Source organism: Chrysochloris asiatica, unplaced genomic scaffold, assembly GCF_000296735.1.
Source record: "Chrysochloris asiatica unplaced genomic scaffold, ChrAsi1.0 scaffold00016, whole genome shotgun sequence".
NCBI lineage: Eukaryota > Metazoa > Chordata > Mammalia > Afrosoricida > Chrysochloridae > Chrysochloris > Chrysochloris asiatica.
In genome coordinates this window covers 2,287,577-2,302,611 of record NW_006408534.1, presented here as the reverse complement: position 1 = coordinate 2,302,611, position 15,035 = coordinate 2,287,577, and the positions used below count along the sequence as shown (strand labels likewise).

The following is a 15,035-nucleotide window of genomic DNA, read 5'->3' as shown; positions in this document are numbered from 1 at the left end:
TTTTATTTCTACAGGAAAAGGTTCAAGCAAGTTATTATAGATTAATCTTTAGGCCTAAAGGTCATCTAACATAATTTTAACACTTAATCACTAGTGGGTAAAGGTGATAGACTTATAAACTCATATAAACGTTGGTTTATAATTTCTGAAGGGATTTAAGCTGTTTTTCTCTACTTTGCAAGTAAAAAATATATGCGTTTGAGCAGGATTTCAAACTTTTAGCTTTATTTGTTAAACTAGTAATTCTTTCTTGCTACAGTTCCAAGGAAGGTGAGAGAAGGGTCACAACCTTTCCAAGAAGGTGAGGTTTCACCTTCACATTCCTTATCTTCTATCTGGATTCCACACCCAAATGCTACAATGTTCACTATCATCACATTTCCATATACCTTCAGGGGGAAGAAGAGCATCTGGATCAAACTGATTAAACCCAGGGTGATCTGAGGGAGTTGCCATCATTGTCCTTTAATCCAATATTCCCAGAATTTACCACTCCACCTCAAGTGAATACCCGAGCAGTTCCTCTCCAGAACTTCCCTGCTTTATCCCAGTAAACCTGTCCTTGTTTGTCCTCTGAGGAAGTTTTGCTGCCTCGGTTCTAAGGGGAAATTCGGTTTTGTTAATATACATGGATAATCAAGAGCTCATGTTCTAAGTTAATATTAAACATAACTGAATAATCAAATAAGGAGCAGTTCTGACACTCATCCCAGGTGGCTATTGCTTTTGTACCTCAGAAAGATTCGTTCCCAGGACCCTATGCACGGCCAACACATTGGAGACATTAAGAGAGGCATTATAAAAACCATTTTCTCAGAAGCTACAATTACTGGAGTTAGAAGCATAGAATGAACAATATTAGGACTTGTGCAGAGGTAGCCCAACAGTGAATTCACAAACACCAATTAACCCGGGACCCCAGGAGGTCATTTCCTCAGCCCGCAGGGTTCATGGCTCGCCATACCGAGGAGGGCCCAGGGTTTGGATTTTCATCCACGTCACAAGGCCTCAGCTTCCCAGTAATTGTGTTTTATGTCGTCCCCGACAGATGGGATGTATTTTGGTATTTTTTATGCTTTCTGAATGCCTCCAGGTAGATGTGAACAGGAAATGGGCTCCCCTTTTCACTCTTTTTCCTGAGAAGTTTCATGATACCACTGTTGGTCGTTTTGACGTAACTTAGGATTTAATTTTCAGCCTATTTCCTCTTTTGTTTGCTTGTCCCACTTCACAATCCCCTTTCAGGCCTTTTTTCTAATTGTAAACAGTTCAGGGCAGGCTGAGGCTGTTTGATTTTAATTTGAAACTGTCTCTTTAAATTTTGAGGAAATCTGTGCGCATGCGTAGTAGAACTCTCCGAGGGTGGGGCTGGGGTGCCCACTAGCTCAGTCACACCTATAGTCACCCGAATGGAGGTGCGCAGACAACAAGGGACCAATGAACAGATACCAAAATAAAAGAATGTCCACAGCTTTATCTCAGCAGTTCTGCCAGGCGTCTGTGGCTGCTCCACTCCTTCCCCACTTCGTGGTCTCACCCAAGATGGCCTCTCCTGGAGCAGCTGAGCGTCCTGGACTAGAAAGCAATAGATTTCTTGCTTCTGCCACAAATTCCACAGCTGTAAGCCTTCCAACATTCTAAATATTCCTTTATATATGTGGTTCAGAGTTCTGGGACCAGCCCCTGAACCTGCTTGGTTGGATATTTTGTGTTGTTGCTGGCGGAGCTCCTTTAATGCACATCCACCTGATCTGCCATCTTGTTTGTTCTCCTTCCTATGAGAATTTCATTGAGAAACAGTACCCCATCCATCCTACAGCCCTGATCTTGCCTCTGAACACTTCTTTTTGTTCCCAAAACTCAGAAAACATTTCATGGAAACATGATTTAAGTCCCTTGTGGATGCCAAAATTATAGTTTTGTTGTGTTATAGACAAAGAGCACAGAATACTTCTGCGAAGGGATAGAGAAATGGAAACATCACTTTCAGAAGTGGATAGACCTAGATGGTGGATGTATCTAGAACCAATAATGTCACATTTTAAAAATATTTTTGTTTAATAAAGATGTCTATGATTTTGTGTTAATAATTTTTGACTTAACCCTGTGAACATGATTGTGGTCTGCAATCATGCCACGGGCTCATGCTGTCCTGAAAAGAGGTCTTACATATTTCTTGGGATTTTTTGTTGTGTTTAGGTACTTTTGAGTTAGTTCTGACTCATTACGACTCTATTTACAGCAGAACGAAACACTGCCAAGCCCTATGCCATCCTCACAATCATGGTTATGTATGAGCCCATTGTTGCAGTCACTGAGTCAATCCATTTCATTGGGGGCTCACTTCAATGATCCTTTACTTTACCACTTTGCAGGGAGTGGTCCTTTCTGATGATATGTCCAAACTATGTGAGATGAATTCTCACTATTCTCTCCTTTAAGGTGCATTCTGGCTGTACTTCTTCCAAGACAGATTTGTTCTTCTGGTACATTCAATAGTTTGTGCTAACACCATGATTCAAATACATCAATTCTCCCTTATTTACTGTCCAGCTTTCACATGCGTATGAGGTCATTGAATATCATTGAATATACCATGGCTTGGGTCAGGTGTATCTTACCTGATGTCAGGTGACATCTGTAGCACTTTAAAGAGGTGTGGTGAAGCAGATTTGCTCAATAAAATATGTAATTTGATTTTTTATTGCTGTGTATATGAATATTGATTTTAGATCCAAGTTAAGTGAAATACTTGACAACTTCAACCTTCATTTATTATGATGTTTTATTGATCTACTTGTGAGAATTTTGGTTTTCTTTATATTGAGTCATAATTCATACTGAAGGCTGTATTCTTTGATATTCATCAACAAAAGCTTCAAGTCCTCTTCACTTCCAGCAAGCAAGGTGTGTCATCTGCATATCTCAGGTTGTTGATGAGTCTTCTTCCAATCCTGATGCCATGTTCTTTTTCCCAGAATACAATTATTTGCTCAGCATACCAATTGAATGAGTATGGTGAAAGGATACAACCCTGGCACACACCTTTCCTGATTTTAAATCATTCTGAATCCCTTTGTTCTGTCGGAAACACTGCCTCTTGGTGTATATACAGGTTCCTCATGAGCACAATCAAGGGTTCTGGATTTCTCATTCTTTTCGATGTTTTTCATAATTTGTTAAGATTCACACTTAAACTGTCTTTGTAATTGAAGCACAAGCAAACATCTTTCTGGTATTCTCTGCTCTCAGCCAAGATACATCTGATATCACCTTATTTTATTTCCTCTTCTGAATCCCGCTTGAATTTCTGGGAGCACTCTGCATGTGTTCTGCTGCTACTACTTTTGAATTGATTTAATTTGCTTGTGATATTAATGGCATTGTTTGATGATTTTCACATTCCATTGGGTTACCTTTTATTGGAATGGGCAAAAATAGGATCAGTTGGTTTACCAGGTCTCTCAAATGTCTTGGTACAGATGAATGAGTGTCTCCAGCACTGCATCAGTTTGTTGAAACATTTCAGTTAGCATTCCATAAATTCCTGGAGCCTTGTTTTTCAGCAATGCTTTCAGTGCAACCTGGCACTTTTTCCTTCAGTACCATTCAGTTTCTGATGATAATAAGCTACCTCCTACAATGGTTGAATATCGATCATGGTGACTCTATATATTTCTTTCGTATTCTTTACTCATTGAATGTTTTGGCCATGTTTTTGTTGTTAATTGCTGTTGAGTTGGTTCTGACTCATAGCTACACTATTTAGGGTTTCTGAGAAGTAATTGGTTGGGTTGAATCACTGATTTTGCTGTTAGCAGTCCAGTGCTTATCCTATAGTGTCACACCAGGATTCCATTAAGACTATGGTGTTGTTGTTAAGTGCTGTAGAGTTGCTTCTGACCCATAGTGACCCTATATAGGGTTTCCAAGGAGCAACTGATGAGATTGAACCCCACCCACTGACTTTGCAGTTCAGACCTTTGCAGTCTGAACCATTAGCCCACAGTGCCACACCAAGACTCCATTAAGACTATTGAATCTTTCAATATTTCAAATTGAGGTTTGAATGTTTTCTTCAGTTCTTTTAGCTTGAGAAATGCTGAGTATGTTCTTCACTTTTGGTTTTTTAACTTCATGTTTTGGATGTTTCATTATAATACTTTGTTTTCTCATGTGGCTCTTTGAAATTCTCTGTTTAGCTTTTTTACTTCATTTATTCATTTTAACTACTTGAAGTTCAAGATCAAATTTCACGGTCTCTTCTGACAAACACTTTTACCTTTTCTTTCTCTCCTCTCTTTTTAAAATGATATTTTACTTTGTTCATGTATAATGTTTTTGATGTCATAACCATTCAACAAACTGATGTTGTGCTCTGCCGTCATTAGTGTTTAGTGCATGAAATCTCTTCTTGAGATGGCCTCTAAATTCAGGTGTGATATACTCAGTCATATTTTGGCTTTTGTATATTAATATTCTTCTGCTGCAGTCTGAACTTGCATATGAACAATTGATGGTTTGTTTCACAGTTGGTTCCTGGTCTTGTTTTGGTTGATGATAATGAATTTCTTCATTGTTTCTTTCCAGAGATGTAGTCAGTTTGATTCCTGTGTTTTTTATCTCATAAAGTCCTGGTGTGGTGTTGCAGGTTAATGTGGTGGACTTCAAGGTCAGCTTGAACTACAAGGTCAGTGGTTCAAGCTCACCAGTCACTCCTTGGAGACCCTATACAGGGTCACTATGAGTTGGAACCAACTCAATGGAACTTAACAACAATAAGGTTAACTTGTATAGTCACAGTTTATGTTGTTTAAAAACTATATTTATACTGAAGAATTTGTGCTTGCAAAATTCTACCATGCCATCTCTAGTGTCATTTCTACCACTGTGGTTTCTTTCTTTCTTTTTAAACTTTTTATTGTGAATTGGGACTCTTGGTGTGGCACTGTAGAATTAGCACTGGAAGACAAACCACAAAGTAGGCAGTTAAAACGCACCAGTCGCTCCTAGAAAACCCCATACAGGGTCGCTGTGAGTCAGAACTGGCTCCAAAGTACTTAACAACAAAAATAACACTGTGAATTGAGTGAAGGTTTATATAGTAAATCAGTTTTACATCCAACAAACCACACACTGTTTCATCTCAATGATGATTGTAATCCACTCCATGTAACAACAGTTACCCCACTTCCTCCTTGTGGTTCCCATTGCAATTCCACTTCCCAACCCCTCTGTACTTGGCCCCAGGTAAATGTTGCCCTTTTGATCTTGAATGGTTGACCATGCGACAGTGAGCAGGGTTGTTGTCCTCCACATATACCTATCTACCACTTGATTGAAAATTTACTGCGAGGGTGAGTTCCATTCCAGACCTGAAGGAGGACTGAAGTCTTGGGTTCCTTCAGTCTGTTTTGGAACAGTAAGTCTGATCTTTTTTAAAGTTTTGGGTGTAATTCTACATTGTCTTCCACTATCCCTATCAGAGCAGTTGGTAGTGGTAGCTGGGCACCATCTTCAGATCTCATAGTCATGGAGACTGATTGATGTTCATGTGTTCCATGAGTCAATTGAACTCATTGATACCATGCATCTTTGATTTCCATCACTTTATTTTTTTTCTGTACATGGAGAGACCAATACTTGCACGTGACCAAGGTTGTATTTTTGAGCTACCAATCCCTCCTGTTTATTTCTGGTTTTAACATCCCAATCACCACTAATTATCAATGCATCTTGATTGCATGTTTTATTAATTTCAAACTGAAGATGTTGGTAGAATTCTTCAATTTCTCCATCTGTGATATTTGGGTAGGTGCATAAATTTGAATAATAGCTATAATAACTGGTCTTCCTTGGAGGCATATGATATTATCCAATCACAGACAGCATTACTATAAGATAGATCTTGGAATGTTCTTTTTGATAATGAGTGTGATATCACGCCTCTTAAATATGTCATTTCTGGCATAGTAAACCATATGATTGTCTGATTCAAAATGGTCAATTCCTGTCCATTTCAACTTACTAATGCCAAAGATATAGATCCTTATGTTCTTCATTTCTGTATCTCAGGTAGCACAAATCTTTGGTGCCAAGTGAGGGTTGTGTTATGATTGTTATTCCTTTAGATGCATGATATGATAGATACAACCTTAATACTCCATGCTTCCTGGAGTCTTTAGGTCCAGGCCTTAACCAGGGTCTGCAGTGATTTCATACTAGAGCATCTTGGATGCAGTCACTCTCTAGGCTGGGGTCTTCCAGGTGTGTGAGACTTACAGCCCTAAGGCCCTGTGTCTGAGTTGCTGCAGGATCTGTCAGCATTGTCCTTGTTCTTCAGTGACCAGTGGAGCTTGGTTGACTGCTCTCCCTTTAATCTTTTCAGGACAGAAAATGTTCTCCTTGCCCCTTTGACTAATAATAGGGCTTAAGGATGCTTGAGATGATACAGAATCTTAGACCAACCACAAATGAACTCATCTTCATATTCTGGGAGTGAGACTCCACCATAGGAACAATGAGACTTGTTTTTTTCCCATCCAGATGAATTTCCATCTACAGGAAACAAAATACGTATTTACTTCCCAGCTAGCCATCCTGTTATATTATGTTCTCACTAAATCACATAGTAAACATTCAAGACATATATGCTGAATGCACTATGCAAGAAATGAGCATGCAGGTCTTTAATATTTATATAACATTCTTAATTAGCATTTTACATCAATGGTTGGACCAAAGGGCTTACAAATTTGTTTTATTGAATGTAAAGTTATGCATTATTTTTAACAGAGCATTTTAAACATTATTAATTTATTTTAAATATTTCATCCACAAATATGACATATTCCCATATGTCTGACCAAAGATTTTAAACAAATGTAAGATCCAATTCATATTTTATCTTCTTTACTTAGAGAACAGAAACATGTCTTTTAGTTGTTTGAATGTTGGGGCTTGCAAGCATTGTATTCACAGGCAAAGTATGATCAAGTTCTTGCATCATCCTTTGTTCTCCCCTGGCATTTCCTGTCTAAAGCCCATGCATCTCTGGGCACAATATTGTCCAGTAGGTCTGCTCTCTTTAACTGCCTACTATTTTCCTTGAGATGAGGGATTACAATGAATGACTAGAACCAGTCTATCTCCCAGGATACAAGACCACTGACATTGCTGGGAAATGAATCAGCATCAGATCATCAACTATGATGATTTCCAATGCATCACACCAGAGTCTGCATTCCTATGGGGTCAAAGACATTACCTGGTAGCCTGCCGCTGGACAATCACCTTCCAATTTGATTTCTCTGAAACAGTTCACACTGTACACAAGGGCAATAAGACAACTTTAATGAGAAATTATAATGAATACACTGACTTTCAGAGAGTTTATTAGAAAGATATGCTTATTTTAATTATTATAATGCATATTTATAATTGTGTTTGATTTTCAAAGTCTTATGTGTTGCTAGTTGTCTAACTGAGTCTGACTCATGGTGACCATGTATGTCAAAGTAAAACTGTGCTCCATATGGTTTTCAAGATTGTGACCTTTCAAAGTAGATCCTCAGACCTTAATTCCTAGAGGTGCCTAGAGGTGGGTCCACTTAATCATTTGTCTCATCTAGTTTTTTTGTGTGTATTTTTTTTGCTATAATTGGATTTTTTTTTTTTTTTATGTTTTATTATAAATTATGTGGTAGTTTATATGGGAGAACATTAGCTTTACATTCATCCTATCATATATCGTTTATTGTCATGGTTACAGTCCCCTCCATGCATCATCAACCAACCAAAGGGTATACCCTGCAAGCCTGCCCCCTGGTCATCAGCACACAGCCCCGTCTCCAGCTGCTCCATGTCTCCACGTCATCTTCTCTGCCTCCATCTCTGGTGTCACTGCTTCTCTGGGTAGGGTCCCGCTCTCTGCTCTTCTCCCTTGATGGTCCCAGGGACCTCTGCTCCTACACTGCAAAGTTAATCACTCCCCTCCTTGCTACAAAACATTTACCTTTACATTTCCAAATCCTCACAATCAGTCCTGATAACAGTTATTTACTATTGTATCACAAGAGACCTAGCCACATTTCCTTTCATCAGCCCCGCCTAGACTGATTGGATACTACTCAGCGGAAATTCTGCATTCTTCCACGCCCTCTGGAGGAGGTGGGAATGATCTTCACTGTAAAGATTTGTTCCCTCTTTTTTTTTTTTTTTCAATGTTTTATTGTGAATTATGTGATAGTTTACATGGGAGAACATTAATTTTACATTCATCCTATCATATATTGTTTCATTGACATGGTTACAATTCCCTCCATGCATCATCAACCAACTAAAGGTTATACCCTACAAGCCTGCCCCCCTCCCCCGCCCCGGTTGTCAGCACACAGGTCCTCTCCATCTCTGGGTCTAAAGAAGCTCCCCAGCTGCTCCATCTCTCCACGTCATCGTCTCTGCCTCCATCTCTGGCATCACTGCTTCTCTGGGTAGGGTATCACACTCCGCTTTTCTCCCTTGATGTCCCAGGGACCTCCGCTCCTAGACTGCAAAGTCAGTCACTCCCCTCCTTGCTACAAAACATCTACCTTTACATTTCCAACCCTCACAAGCAGTCCTGATAACAATTATTCGCTATTGTATCACAAGAGACCTATCCACATTTCCTTTCATCAACCCCTCCCAGAGATTCTACCTTCTTCCGTGCCCTCTGGATCTAGGTTCCCTCTTGAAAGCTTGTAAGCCAGTCACTTCTTGCCTTTGTAGTCCCCCCATTTTGGGTAGCCAATGTCAAGTTGCCCATCCCTGTCTACTGTGTGTATGGAGGGGATGGGAATGATCCTTGCTGTAAAGATTTGTTCCTTCTTTTGAGCTACTGCATCCATAGGTGTAGGTTAAGTTCATCAAATTGTATCAAATTACTCTTTTTTTCTTCTTCTTTCTTTTAGTTGAGCTCTGATCATCCAGTCATTGAAGCCAGGTCAAGTTGGTATTATCTGCAAGTGTAGGTGTTCTTATGCATATGCCCTCTCTTCTTATCAGCCGGACTCTTCACTCTCCACTCTAGTCCTCTGTGGCTATGTCACTGGCTCTGGGCCCAAGAGTCCCCAAGTCTTGTCACACTGCTGGCCAACCAGGTCTCCACCCAGGTTCACAGGAGTCTATTGAACATTGTAGGGCTTAGCTTGCAGCTTCATTGCTCTTTTTCCCTCATTTCCCCTTATTGGTGACGAGCGTGGTCACCAATCAGAGCATGTATTCCCATTGAGTCTTAGTCTTGGAAGGGGGTTTGCTCTGAGGGGACCCGACCACTTGCCTTGATGTCTCCTGGGTGGTCAACTTGCTTGTTCTTGTAGTAGTCAGTTGGTCTGCCTATATTGGTTTGTATTTTTCCTGTCAGTCTTTCTTTCAAGAAGTATGTTCTTTTCTTCTAGCTGTTCCAGGCTGGCCTGCCTATCCTTTCAAGTGGAAATTTCCCACCTCTGAAGATTCTGGATGCTGTTCAGGATTCCACCTATAGTCTTATGTAATGCAGAGGCTCCACAGGAAGCCTCCTTCACTGGGTACATTGTAGCCCCATTGTAGATATTCCAATCAGTTATATGCAGAAGATGGACTTACAAGCTTTCTATGGTGATGTTTCTGGCTATTCCTTTCTCTCCCCCTCCAGTGTCTATTTTTAATGGTATGCAAGGGAAACCAAGATTCAAAAGACAGCCAAGCATCTTAACATTATTTCCCCCACTTTTCCCATTCCAACCATGTCTTAATCCCTGTATCTCAGAGCCCTGTTGTTCCAAGGTTGTGCATACATCATTCTTTACCTCTGTCCCACTTAGCCCATGCAAACCTGTCTAATTGTTTTCCCTGTCTGCTTTGTTCTTTCATTCCCCTCCCCCTTCTTGTGTTTGCCCCCCTCCCCAACACCCAAACTATCCTGTGTCTATTCCCTGCCCTGTGCTCTACCTTCCTCTCCTTCCCCTCGCCTCACCTCCCACATCCCAGCAACCAGCAAAGAATTTCCCCCCTTTAGTATGGGTTCTTTTTCTTAGTCTTTTACAGTAGTGGTCCTATGAAGTATTTCTTATTTTGTGACTGAGTAATTTCACTCAGCATAATGTCCTCAAGGTTCATCCATGTTATGTGGTGGCTTACAGCTTCCTTGCTATTCTTCAAGGTAGCATAATATTCCATTGTGTGTATGTACCATAGTTTGTTTATCCATTCTTCAGTTGATGGGCACTTTGGCTGTCTCCATATTTTTGTTATTGTAAATAGTGCTGCTACGAACATTGTTGTGCATATGTCTTCTTGTGTTACGGCTCGTATTTCTTGTGGGTAAATACCAAGTAGAGGAATTGCTAGATCGTAAGGTATTTCTATTTTGTCTCATCTAATTTTATGACTAATATTTTTTCTAAGAGAATTTCTTGAGTAGTTTTTCAAAGAAGCCATAACTGCAGTTCAATCCAGATTCAAATAAGAATAGAGAGGTACTTTCTGACCCTGGTCTTTGCTTAGATAAGTGGCCACAGGCAACCCTTTTACAGTTAGTTAGGGGCTGGATTAAACTCTTGTTTCCCTGCTCTGGTAACGGATACCTTAAGAAGCTTTAAAAATTTTGAATTCCCCACCATTACTCCACATCAATACAATGACATTTTGGGGTGGGGTCTTGTATTATAACTTCTCTAGGTGATTTGACTTTGTAGCCAGGATTGAATGATTTTTAAGTGTTCTTCTAGTTTTCCTAGTCTATGCATTATTTCAGTTTGTTTTTCTAGAAAGGAGCTTTCCATTATACTATAGTCTTTTTATTCAAATTATTGATGCCTCTTCCACGGTCCAATGTGTAATTTAAAAATTAGGTAATTTGAAGAAATGAACAACATTATTTGATGCTTTGGCGATCTCTAACAGTATGCAGCTAGAGAGGTAGACAGTTTGATACATGGATGGGTGGCTCTTAGTTGGTATGCAGACGAGGGCAGACCTGTCTGTCACATGACCAGGCTCTGTGTCCCCAAGAGCTTGACTCCTCTTAAGGAATATTCTTACCTCGACACCAAGGTCAGGACACAGAGTCATTTGAAAACAAGTGAATAGAGTTCCTTAGCTTAATACTTAAGAAATCATCTACCTTGTGAGACTCTACTTTTTCTCATGCTGTTTCTTGGATGGATCACAAGTGTCCTGACTTTCTCAGTGACTCCATTCTCAAAGTTCTTTGTGTATGCACTCATTCACTTATTTATTTATTTCTTCATTCAAACTGACATGCAGGAATTGTTGTTGTTGTTGATTGTGACTGGTGGTGACCCTATGTGTGCTGCGTAGAGCTATTTCATAGAGTTTTCAATCAAGTTTGTGATCTTTCAAAACCATGTCACTTGGACTATCTTTGGAGACACCTCTGGGTGGGTTCATATTGCGAGGTTTTCAGTTAGTTGTCCAGTGTTTAAACATTTGTGCTACCCAGTGACTCTTACGTGGGAATTAAATACACTGAAAAGTTCCTTTCCTGAGGCAGAAATGAGTTGTATTCCAGCATATAATTATAGCTACTTCATTGTATATTGCTTTGAGAGTTTTTGTTGTTAGCGTACTTGAGTTGTCCCTGACTCATGTTGACCACATTCATAGTAGAATAAACTACTGTAGGGTCCTGCACTAATCCTAGGATCAATTTCAGATAGGACTGTAGTGATCCATAAGGTTTCCGTGGGCTAGTTTTCAAAAGTATACTTCCAGACCTTTCTATCTAGTTTATATTAGTCAGGAAAGTCTCCTGGCTCCTGTTCAGCATTGTACACACATGAAAGTCTCCACTAACATATTAGTGGTGGCTGTGCATGAGGTGCATTGGATGGGAATTCAACCAGGTCAACCAGGTCATGGAAGTCAAGAAATCACGAGTATCCCAATTGAGTTAGTTCTAACGCATAGCAATCTTGAATAGGCTTTCCAAGGAGCAGCTGGTAGGTTTGAACCTCCAACCTTGTGGTTAGCAGTCTAGTGCTTATCCTATTGTGCCACACCAGTAACAGCATAGTTTTAGAAGTAGAAAAAAAATATCAGAGAAAATTTTATGTTACTTTTAGGGGGCCCAGAAAGTTACTTCCTCCTGATGAAAACCCTAAATATGAAAAAGCTACAGGAGCTCTGGTAGTGTAGTGGTTACGAATCGGGCTGCGAACCTTAAGGTCAGCAGTTCGAAACTACCAGCCGCTCCGCGGGAGAAAAATAAGGCTTTCTACTCCCGTAAAGATTTACACTCTTGGAAACTCTGTACAGGGTCGCTATGGGTCGGAACCGACTCGACGGCACTTAACAACAACAACAACAACAACCCTGATGGGTACTAAGACAAGGCCATCAGTGTCCAGATTTCACACTTCAGTTTTCTACTTTACACTGCAGACACTTGGTAGTGGTTGCTCTCTTCACATTGTATTGATTTTAAACCACCAACTACATCCATAACATTGCTGAGCAGGTAGCTTAGTGTTGTATTAGTTGCCGTGGGTCGATTTCCATTCATAGTAACCCCATGTGTTAAAGAGTAGAGCTATTCCATAGAGTAATCTGTATGGTCACGATGAGTCATAATTGGCTCAACAGCAAAAGGAGTTGGTGGCTGGTTTGTTTGTTTGTTTGTTTTAAGTCTTAACAGAAGCATATAACCTGGCCTTTTTCTTTCAAAGTACTGCTGGTTGGGCTCACATCATCAACCTTTAGGTTAGCAATTCTAGCATAAATTGTTTGCACTACCCAGGGACTCTGGGCAGGTAGCATAAGCTCAATATTATTGATTTGTTTGTTTGAAGGCATGACCAATTTACATGTGGCCAGACTTTCAGTTGAGTTATTGGGTTTGAAATCCTGAGTTAAAAAATGTTACTATTTCCACAGAAGCAAAAAGAAACGAAGGTTTACAAACTTGTGTTTGTAGCCTTTGTGTCACTGAAGCACTTGTTCATTAAGTGCCATTGTATCCTGGCGGGTCTTTCAGTTTCTTCACAAGCTGAGTGGTACAGAAGGGGATGTGATGTGCAGCTAACACACAGTGTGGAAAAGCCTCTTTGTTTCCTTCCTTGACCTGTGTGAACATGTGAGAGTTGACCACTTTCCTTGTTGTTCCTTGTTTTCTAAGAACTATGTATGTGCTTATGTAACTGACAATTAAAGTATTCAATTTGGTAACTTTGCTCATTTTTTATGTACCTAATATTCTCCTGCAATGTGGATTTTAAGCACTGCTTCTAGACAATTTATCTTAATTAATTTGCATGCTGTGTCTCTATAGATCAGTGAAGCCTATCTTTTGTTTATGCATTTCGTTGTTGGGTACCAGGAGCTCAGTTACCATCACTCTCCTTGGGGGGATCTGAATGGGGTTGTAATCTAGGAAGGATGCCCAAATACTGATAGACTTACTGCATTTGAGAATTTAAGGATAATGTTAACTTGCCTTAAAAAATAACTACTAGTTTTGGACCCGGTGGGGGTGTCCTCTACCTCTGACAGAGTGGATGGGGGCGGTTGCTCTGCCTTCTGTCTCCAAAACTGCTTGCAAAAAATCAAGATGGTTGCACATTATCTGCCCAGCCAACTGTTCACCAGACAGTCTCCTTTCGCTGCTGCCCCTGCTCAGGTTCTCCTCCTACCTAAGGGATCAGAACGGTAGGAGATGTGATCATGGCAGAATGTTAACAGTCCCAGAGACACCAGAAACTGCTCCAGGACAGCATGCTGGGGGAAATCATGGCTCCAATGTCTGCTGCTTCTGCTGGTGCTGCTGCTGTAGCTGCTCTTGCCTGATTGTCATATTTTGGTTTTCTTAAGAAAACAAATAAGCACCCCCCCCCCCCCATAGTTTTTTTTTCAAGAAGAGGAAGAAATTCTACTTGGGGATCTGAAGTTTTTGAAAATATTTGTATAAGGGGGAAATCAGCATAAAATGGGAAGGCAAAGGAAGACACTGGGAAGAGCACAAGAGGTAAAGGCAACAAGAAGCTCCGAGAACCAGGAGGGCTTCCCATGAACTCAGAACAGAAGGCTTCCGACCTGTGAAGAAAGCACAACCACAGCTCTGGACAAAGTCACTGCCTGGGCTCAGTCTTTCGGCAAGTTAATGGTCTCTTCAGAAGAAATACTTTCCATGAATTCCTTCAGACAGCATTCAGGGAAAAAAATACGCTTTTCTGGATGGACCGTGAGGAACTGAAATAGAAGTTAATAAAAGCATGATTGAAGAGAAAAACAAGGATAATATACAAAGACTTCATTTCTATTCTTTCTCCTAAAGAGGTCAGCTTAGACTCCTGAGTAAAAGAAGTCATCAACAGAAACATGTTGGAACCATGTGAACACATATTTGATGATGCACAACTTCAGATTTGCACCCTAATTCACAGAGCTATGTACCCACGATTTATGAGCTCTGCTTTCCATAAGTACTTGCTCCAGTCCTTATCTGAGAAAACCGTTGACACATAGGATTTTTCAAATATGTTATTTGTTGTTGGTTATTGACATTGAGTTGGATCTGACTTATGGTGACTCTGTACGGGGTTTCCAAGGAGCTGCTGGTGTATTTGAACTGCTGACCTTGTGGTTAGTCGAGTGCATATCCTACAGCACCACATCTATATTTATTATTAATAAAATATTGAAATAATTCTTGGAATACATCCAGAAGAGAGAATGTAGAAGTATTAGTATCATCTCCTAGAATAATATTCAGGCTATTTTAATAACATGCTTCCTTCTACAGAGGGCTGTATATATTCACAGGTAAACTGCAGCTGCTTTTCATGATATTTTAAAGGAAAAAATGGAATATGACTGCTTTATAAAGGTTATATATTTACATTTTCAGTAACAATAGAGTTTTGTCACCATTAGAGATCACTACAAGATTCCATACTGCCTGGAGTGTGTACATTTACTGAAATAAATAGGACCAGTTTTGTTTTGCATGACTTCAGTAATTCATTACCCTCCCCCCAGAGAAAGTTCATTCAGGGGTT

At 40.1% G+C, this 15,035-nt stretch overlaps 2 pseudogenes; one reads left to right on the top strand and one right to left on the bottom strand.

Annotated features, from left to right (window-relative positions):
• The window catches only part of LOC102828982, an 11,208-nt pseudogene extending 5,921 nt beyond the window's left edge, over positions 1-5,287 (bottom strand).
• Positions 5,288-13,709: 8,422 nt separating this feature from the next.
• Positions 13,710-14,502, top strand: LOC102828590 (annotated as a pseudogene).
• Positions 14,503-15,035: the final 533 nt, after the last annotated feature.